The 9,162-nt window shown below is 42.8% G+C and overlaps 1 protein-coding gene across 4 annotated transcripts in view; it reads right to left on the reverse strand.

Moving 5' to 3' along the window:
- Positions 1–8,865, reverse strand: part of SGMS2 (sphingomyelin synthase 2) — a 99,897-nt gene extending 91,032 nt beyond the window's left edge. For 2 of the 4 annotated variants that reach the window (XR_009701087.1, XM_061192066.1), the window contains exon 1: positions 8,590–8,865. The gene's annotated coding sequence lies outside the window, so the exon portion shown is untranslated. Of the gene's footprint in view, positions 1–8,071; positions 8,136–8,579 lie in introns of those variants that run through there. The other 2 variants (XM_061192068.1, XM_061192069.1) reach the window with 2 other exon arrangements.
- Positions 8,866–9,162: the final 297 nt, after the last annotated feature.

Raw genomic sequence — 9,162 nt, forward strand, 5'->3', positions numbered from 1 at the left:
TAAAAAATATGTTTAAAAAAAAAAAGCAGCAGGAATAGGTTGCAGCTGAGTGTGCTGATCAGGGGACTGGGAGAAAGAATGCACTACTCCTTTCCCGGACACAACACCAGGCCTGATTGAGCACTCACAAGCTTTTTGAGATAAATGTTTGACAATACTGTATCATCAATACATTTCAATAGCAACACTGAAATATATGACCTAGCTGTAGTCCTCCACATGGTAAATCATAAGGAGGTGATGGCATGTACGGACAGGTGTGATGTTCCCTTTGCTAAAACTGCATGTGCAAGGATAAAACGAGGCCCAAAGTGTGAGATACATGCTAGATTCTACAAACGACAGTGCGGTGGTTAGACTTCACACCCAATCTGTCTGCTTTCAAAACCCAATTCTGCCTGCTTCATACTAGCTGTGTGACCTTAGGCAAGTGACTTAACTTCTCTGTGTCTCAAAAGAGGATTCTTAAAATGGGGATCATAATATCTGTCTCAGACTGTTTAAGGAGGAAGAGATGAGTAAGAGTTCTAAGTGCTCAGAACAAACCCTGGCATATAGCGAATGCTTTAAGTATTTGGAAAATAAAATTGTAAATGTTCCTGCTTGCTGCTTATAACTTGCCAACCAAACTATACACCAAGGGAGTGTACCCTCTCAGCACTAGCTAACCCATCACAGAGGATATGATATCATATATATACACACATAAATATTAATTTAACAGAAACAATGCCCTTTGTTGCTACTAAAGTTTGGTAGCAACTACTGGGGCAGTAATAACTGGATGGTTAAATAACTTGCAGATCAAATGCAAATCTCAGAAAACAGTAGCGGCTGTGTTAGATAGACTGTCTCAGGGCCTCCTAAAGAAAGATGTAGAGCATACTGTCCGGGGAGGACAGTAGGGTCTGTGATTCTCAACGGCCCCGGCATTTTCTGGGACAGTGGCGCTCATGGTACAATACTCCGCGGAAGGCTGAGCTCTGTGAGCGACAGTGGCGGTTAGGCTCACCAGCGCTACCAGCATCTGCTGAGACGGCTGGCATATTGTGATGGCAGCTCTGAAAGCTTTTCAGCATTCACAGCTGATGTTATATACTTCTTACGAAAGTTCTTGAATTCAATGGCAGTGGACAACCAATTTTAATAATTTTATTTTAACCCTGAAGGAAGGGAGGAGGAGAGAGGGATAGGACCCAGATCCTACCAATGCAGGCAAGATATAACAAATGGCTATTAGGTTACAAAAAAAATACACTACCTTCATGAGAAATAATGAGAAACAATTTGATTTGGGGGACAATAGGAATGAACCCTTTGTTTTAAAAGTTAGAAGTATAGTCTATATGCAAAAAGTAATAGCTGAGCCACCAAGCATTATCCTCAGTGTTTTACACATTTAAAGTAATATAATTCATAGTCACCTTAGGAAGTAAATACTATCTTATTCCCATTTCACAGCCAGGAAACGGAGGTTCATCAGAGGAAGTTGCTCAGGTCACCTAGTGGTGAGGGATGTTGCTGGGACTTAAGTCTAAGTGTGGCCTGAGTAAGCCTATGGGCCTTCATCTCTCTGGCATTACTTCATGGCCTGAAGCAGCACAGACCAGAGAAGCATTCCAGGAGATGGGTGGTAGACATACAATCCCATATCAAAATACATCCCACCCCTCAAACCTGCTGTATCTCCAAAGCTAGCGGAGAGATTACAGAAAGCCTAGGGGGATACTGGGCAGTGCGTGGGCAAGAGAATCAGCTGCCCCTGGCTTCAAAACCCTGCTCCTTTTCCCACCAGCTCTGCAGCCTTGAGTATATTAACCTTTCTAAATTGTTTCCCTACTTCCACAGTGGAGATAACACAATTTCTATTTTGCAGGGCTGTCTGAAGATAGAGAATTTGATTTAGTCTTCTCTAGAACCTATCTCAGAGTATCTACCATTATCTAACCATCGCTATTTTACTGCACTATCTCCAGCTTCTGTGTTTGGTGAAGCTTGGAGAACCAACTCAAGCGTTTGGCGGCTCTCTGTTTCAAAGGCTTAGCTTCGTTTTCAACTACTGCTGCCAGTCTTTTCCTGAAAGGTCTTCACTTCTCACTGGAAGTGGGCTGCTATCTAGAGGTATCCCTCCTTGGCATCCCAATTAGCTAAGTGATCCCTAATCCAAAACCACTTATTCTTTAACCCTTTTTCCTACTCCCTAAATGAAAACTCATTCCTTCACATTTTCTCTAGTTACATCAGACTACCTACTTAAAGTACTCCCAGGTAAGGAAAAGTATCCTTAACCCATCTGGGTGGGGTGCATGTTAAGAGGTGCTTCCCAGGATGATTCCCATCAACAGAGCAGGTCAGAGAGGCCCAGAACATGCATTTTCACCCCTGGCAGGCCAGACCCTCCAGGATCACATGTGACCCCAGTTTCAACAGCAGGAGCCAATTCCCAGCAAGCCTTGGGATTAGGTACTACCTTCCAAGGGACACAGAATCTGCCTTTGGTACCCTTGCATCTTTCTACAGTTGTTTCCCCACCTCCAGGGCTACTCCTCCCTTGAGTCCCTCCCATTTGTGGAAAAGCTTTTCAGAAGTTTAACTCTTACCATGTATTTTGCATTGCTAATCATCTTAATTGAAAAGAGGTCATTAAATTCCCAAGGTAGGGGACTTCCCTGGTCCAGCAGTTAAGACTCCAAGCTTCCACTGCAGGGGGCAGGTTCGATCCCTGGTCAGGGAACTAAGGTCCCGCATACTGCGTGGTGTGGCCAAAAATAAAATAAATTCCAGAGGTGGATACTCATCCCCTAGTTTTCCATAAATATGATGCCTCCAGGTCCACATTTTCAACTGGATAGCAATTTGCCCTTATACAGGTACTCATCGAGCACTTTCTTGGTGTAGGCAAGTCCTGCCCGGTAAACTCAGAGTTAAGGATGCCCTAAGGTGAGTATTTCAGCTCAATTTCTCAATTTTGCCTGAGGCCAGCCCTAACACTTGGGTATTTCTCTTTCCACAGTCAAATGTATCACCCTAAATGAAGCTCAGCACAGACACTACCAGGCGGAGAAATGACACTTACCTGAAGGTCCCTTCCAGAGCCTTTCACTTCATCTGACTTTTAGTAGCTAGCTGACTTTTCTGACAACTGTGGCTTCAAAATTATCTTTCACCTCCTTTTATTCCCTCCTCTTTAACAATTTTAGTATGTGGTTTTATTCTTTTTAAATAGTACAAGGGGTTTACTGGGAGAAAAGATGTAAATATAAGACAAACACTCAATCCAGTTAATGCTGCTTTTAAAAAAAAGATCTAAGAACGTGAACAAGTTTGTTTGAAAGTTTTAAGTGACACTATCAATCTAAAGACACAAAATTGTAAGGCTGAATTTTAAACTGTAAGCAAATCATCAAATTAGGGTTTGACAGTAGGGAAAACCAATCAGCAAATAACTGATTAACCTATTTATACTGCAATTTTATTAGCTGTTTTTTAAATTCTGCTTTGAATTAAAAGTCATTGTTAGGAATTAACAAATTGAACTTATATGGGTTTCTGTATGAAGAGGCTGAATTGAACACTACTCATATTCCAACATCCTTTATCAAAACCATGAGGATAAAGTAACTAGCATTGGATATGGAAATATAAACCCAAAGCAAAATTAAAAGTTTGACTTGGGACTTCCCTGGTGGTCCGGTGGTTAAGAATCGTCTTCCAATGCAGGGGACGTGGGTTCGATACCTTGTCGGGGAACTAAGATCCCACATGCCTCGGGGCAACTAAACCCATGTGCCGCAACTACTGAGCTCGCGCACCGCAACTAGAGAGTAGCCTGCGTGCCGTGACTAAGATCCGACGCAGCCAAAAAAATAATAATAATAAAAATAAAAGTTTGACTCAGGGTAGCAAAGAGGGTATGATATTATAATAAAACTTGAGAAATGTTTAAATGAAGAAATGCTTTATACCTATAATGAAAACTAGCTAATGGATATTTCTTGCACTTTCATTCATTAAATCAAGCGGAAAATGTCTTAGCAATGATACACTTTTCAAGAGATCAAACAACAAATTTCTAAGATTTTTTTAAAAGGTGATCTATTTAAAAGTGATGAGCTTATTCTAAACCTGATGATACATCTGCTGTATATGTAATATCTGCAAAATGCAACCTGTCTATCCTACTGGGTACCAAGGAGGCAAATTGTAGAAGTAGAATTTCTTTTCTGAGATTCATGCACCCACTATGTTCATAGCAGCACTATTTACAATAGCCAAGACATGGAAACAACCTAAATGTCCATCAGCAGAGGAATGGATAAAGAAGATGTGGTACATATTTTCAATAAGACTTACTCAGCCATAAAAAAAGAATGAAATAATGCCATTTGCAGCAACATGGATGAACCTAGAGATTATCATACTAAGCGAAGTAAGTCAGAAAGAGAGACAAACACTTATATGTGGAATCTAAAATACAACACAAGTGAACATATCTATGAAACAGAAACAGACTCACAGACATAGAGAACAGACTTGTGGTTGCCAAGGGGGAGGGAAGGACTGGGAGTTTGGGATTAGCAGATGCGAACTATTATATACAGGATGGATAGACAACAAAGTCCTACTGTACAGCACAGGGAACTATATTCAATATCCTGTGATAAACCATAATGGAAAACAATATGAAAAAGAATATATCTGTATAACTGAGTCACTTTGCTGTACAGCAGAAATTAACACAACACTGTAAATCAACTATACTTCAATAAAATTTTTTTTAAAAATTTCTTTTCTGCCTGGCAAAGTCAGCACTGCTCCATTCTGCTATATTTCCCCATAAAAGAAGTTCAGCTTTATGTCTAATAACAATAATACAAACACAAATAGTTGTTAAGAAAGGCTCTGTGTTCCGTTTTCATCATAAATCCCTTGCGTAATGAGCTACTGACCTATTGTACCCCTCCATAGAGAATGTTGATCCTATTGCTGAAATCTTACGAGAAACACTAAAGGAACACAGAAATTATAACAAATTTTAAAGAGAAAGGAGAAAGTTTCTAATTCTGAATATGGTGGGAAAAAAAGGCAGATAAATTAAAGATCATAATTCACTTTTTAAAATGACTAAAATAATCATGGATTGCACACAGATATAGTTAGAAGGATACTTATTGCAGAGTTGCTTAAAATAGTGAAAACTGGAAACAAACTAACTGTCCAACGATAGGGGATTGGTTAAGTTGAGATGCAGCCATTCAATAGAAAACTATAAAAGACGCTGTTTAAGCATATTTTAGTGATATAGAGGCATTCATATTTGGGTGAAAAAAAAAAAGTTAGAAAACAGTATGTAGAGAACAAACCCGGTTTTCTAGAGAATAATTTTATAGCTGTGTAACTTCAGGAAAGTTCCTTAATTTCCCTAAAGCAGTTTTTTTCCTCCATAATCGTACCTACCTCATAGGGTTAGAGTGAGGATAACATGAGATTCTCTGTATAAAGTAACTGGCATATTGCCCGGACCACAGTAAGTGCTATACATGTTAGCTCTCGATGTTGTATGTTCATAGCGGTGAGAAAGCATTTGAGGATATAACACTAAGTAATTTTCTGGGTGGCAGCTGATTTGTTTACCTTGTACTTTTAAACCTCTACAAGTAAGAAATTGAAATATTATACTATTCACACATGGTGATTGTTCTCTTAAAAATCTACGACAGTGCTTTCTTTGCTCACAGTAAATAAATCTTGGTTGAACTGATTTTACCCTTCAGATTTCATTTAAACAAGTTTGCTCTGATATGTTTAAAATTATTTGACTTGGGACTTCCCAGGCAGTCCAGTGGTTAAGGCTTCGCCTTGCAATGCAGGGGATGCAGGTTCGATCCCTGTCGGGGAGCTAAGATCCCACATGCCTCTCGGCCAAAAAACCAAAACATAAAACAGAAGCAATATTGTAACAAAATTCAATAAAGACTTTTAAAAAATGGCCACATCAAAAAAAAAAAAAAAAAAGGACTTCCCTGGTGGCACAGTGGTTAAGAATCCGCCTGCCAATGCAGGGGACATAGGTTCAAGCCCTTGTCTGGGAAGATCCCACATGCCGCGGAGCAACTAAGCCTGTGAGCCACAACTACCAAAGCCCGCACACCTAGAGCCCGTTCTCCACAACAAGAGAAGCTACCGCAGTGGGAAGCCCACGTACCGCAATGAAGAGTAGCCCCCGCTCGCCACAACTAGAGAAAGCCCGCACGCAGCAATGAAGACCCAACACAGCCAAAAATTAAAATAAAATAAAATAAATTTATTTAAAAAATACTTGACTTAAAGGCTAAATTTGTCTATATAATATTGTTACTGGGTAAAGCAAGGCATACTTGCATGGTTCAGCCTCAAAACTTATGAGAAACCAGTTCACTAGAAAGCCAGTAGATCTCAAATTATCAGTGGGAGGCAGCCTATCATAGCCTAATCACTTCTGGTTTCCTCCCAAGTCCCTTCCTCTCTCCTTCTTTTTGACTCTTTTTTCCTCTCCATAATCAAGGCCTAGGGGCTCTTTCTACCAGACTGTAAGCCAGTTACAGTGCCTCCTTCATGTTAGCGTTGCTAGTACCTAGCATAGTGGCTGGAATATAGTAGCTGCTCACTAAACATTCACCAACGGAATAAATATCCGATAGTAGTAGTTCACGATGGAGGCTTCAAATCCCTCATAAGGGAATTAGATAAAGGTGGACAGGCTACTCTTATCTGAAACTGTCTAGAGTTCTCAGTAATTCTTCCTTAAGAAAAGAAACAACATCTCACTTCAACCTATCACTTTTTAAAAAGTTCTCATTTGTATTCCATTGTCTATTTTAATAGATGTAAGATTATATCTATGTTTTTCCCTATATTTTGTTTGAAGTCCCACAAGAATTCCAGAGAGTTTAAGTAAATTGCTCAGAGAAACACAGCTAGTAAGTTACCACCCGGATAGCCTTAGGCCTTCTGGATTCTGATGCCCAAGATCTCTGCATCACACTGTGGAAAAAAACATTCCCTGTAACCTTTGACCCTAAAAGTTGTTGCAGATATAAGGTAAGAACAAATGTTTTCAGTAACACCTGAGCAAATGCTCCCTATCCCTCCAACTATCTCCTAGGGGTTTTTATAAGATTCCGTGAAAAGACAGTAGGCAGCAACCCAAAGGTGTCCAAGTGTTTCCCTCCATGTTCAGAAGTCAACCAGCTTTGCTGAAAAATGAAACTAGAGAAACCAAATTAAACATTAACTCGTTAAAAAAACACTTCAACCAGAAGACTACTGTGAAGTAAGGCCAGCAGCAAACCAAGGAAAGGGTTATAATTTTGTACTGCGTATTTTTTTAAAAGGCAAAAAAAACAAGTTAAGGGTAAAGTTAGAGAGTTATCCATACATCCTTTCTTCCTCCAAATTCCATGTGTCACTTTCAGCCACTGCTCTGACTCTGTTTAGCTAGCGAATGGCAGTTCCCCTGGCATGGGGTGGGAACCCGAACTCTCTCAGGTATCCACACAGAAGCGTTTAACTTACTTCACACTCTGAGGAACTTGCCAAAGGATTTCACACTCTAAACCTCAACCCACCAGGTTTGTAAGTAGGAAATTCTGTGGAAATTAATTGGTGATTATCTAAGCCAGCTGGAACACACTATTTATATATAAACAGTTAAAATCTGTTGAGGTCTGCTTTGTGCCAGACATTATGATAGGTCTTCTGAGGTTTAATTCTCATTATTATCCTCTGAAGCAGTTAAAGTCCCATTTTACTAGTTCAGAGTGTTTAATGCGACTGAGAACCCACCATTAACAGATGTGACTAGGAGTGAAACCAAGGATTTGGAAAGTTAAGTTCAAAATCCACGCCCACCTAGAGACACTAAACAATTGAATCTCTTCAAAAATTTAACATACATGTCGAAACGATCTTAAGGTCGTATTAGAGCAAGCAAGATGAAATAGAAGAAGGGCAAAGACTGATATATAAAAATTACAGGACATAACGTTTGAGTTGTTTCAAGAAGTAGCCGCGGGCTATTAACTATCCATACCTCAGAGAAGTAGACGGGTCCACTCGCACCTATTTGCGCTGAAACACCAAGCCTCCCTTTCCTTAAGGACAGTAGCTTTGGAATGCCAAACGTGGAAACGTTTCAGTGTGGGCAGCCCAGAGCTGGGTTCTTACCGTTCACACATCATCAGTAAGTGCCTCTCAAAAAAGCTTAAAGACAGTCCCTCCTCCACCTCCTTTGAACTTCAGTCCTGACCTCCAGAGTGGCTCAGGACAGTCTATGGCTCAATCTGTGTCCTTTCAACGTCAGGACCCAGTGACCCGCAATGGTTGCAAATGAATGAGATGAATGCTCAGAGCGTGGAGACGAAGCCACACGTCCATCCTCTCTATCAGGCAAAATCAGGGAAGGATGCCTTGGGGCGGGGCGCGTGGGAGCCGAATTAGAGCCACGTCCGCGTTCGCAGTCCACCCTGCCCTCCCCGCGCTGCGCCCGCCGCACGGCTTTCCAGCCCATCCTCCTCCCCGGCCCCTCCGGCGCTCCTTACCCGCTCTCACCTGGGGCTCCAGACCTTCTCGGCCGGATGCACCAGCTCCCGGGCCCGGGATCTGCTAGGGGACGGAGCCCGCTGCCGCTGCCGCCCCCGGCCGAAGCCGCTGTAAAGTTTGCTCAGGGTCTCGCCCTCTCCTGCCTCGGCCCTGCCAGGGAAGCACCTCCCGGGTCGCTCCCGCGGCTGCCGCCTCCGAGGCCGCTGTCGGCGGCGCTGCAGCACCAGCCGGGCTCGGGCGGCCGAGGACGGCTCCCTGCGCGCGGAGGGCGGGGTCTCCCCGCTCAGCCCGCGGCGCGGCGCTCGGTGTTTACCGCGGCCCCGCGGCCCGCTCTCCCCGCCCGCCGCCCTGCGCGCTCCTGACATCATTCATTCTCTCACACCCTTGCCCGCCCACTCCATTTCCAAACAGTGACTCACCCGGCGGCGCCCGCTCCCGCTGCTGTGGCTCTCCAGGCGCAGAGCGGAGCTCGAAAAACCGGTGCGACTTCTTGAGAAGTGAACCCCAGCCGCGGCTCTCTGCTCCTAGCCGTTAAAGGTGCAGGGAAGGAGGGGCTTGGCAGGCGGGGCAGATTGGCTCAGC

Source organism: Eubalaena glacialis, chromosome 5, assembly GCF_028564815.1.
Source record: "Eubalaena glacialis isolate mEubGla1 chromosome 5, mEubGla1.1.hap2.+ XY, whole genome shotgun sequence".
NCBI lineage: Eukaryota > Metazoa > Chordata > Mammalia > Artiodactyla > Balaenidae > Eubalaena > Eubalaena glacialis.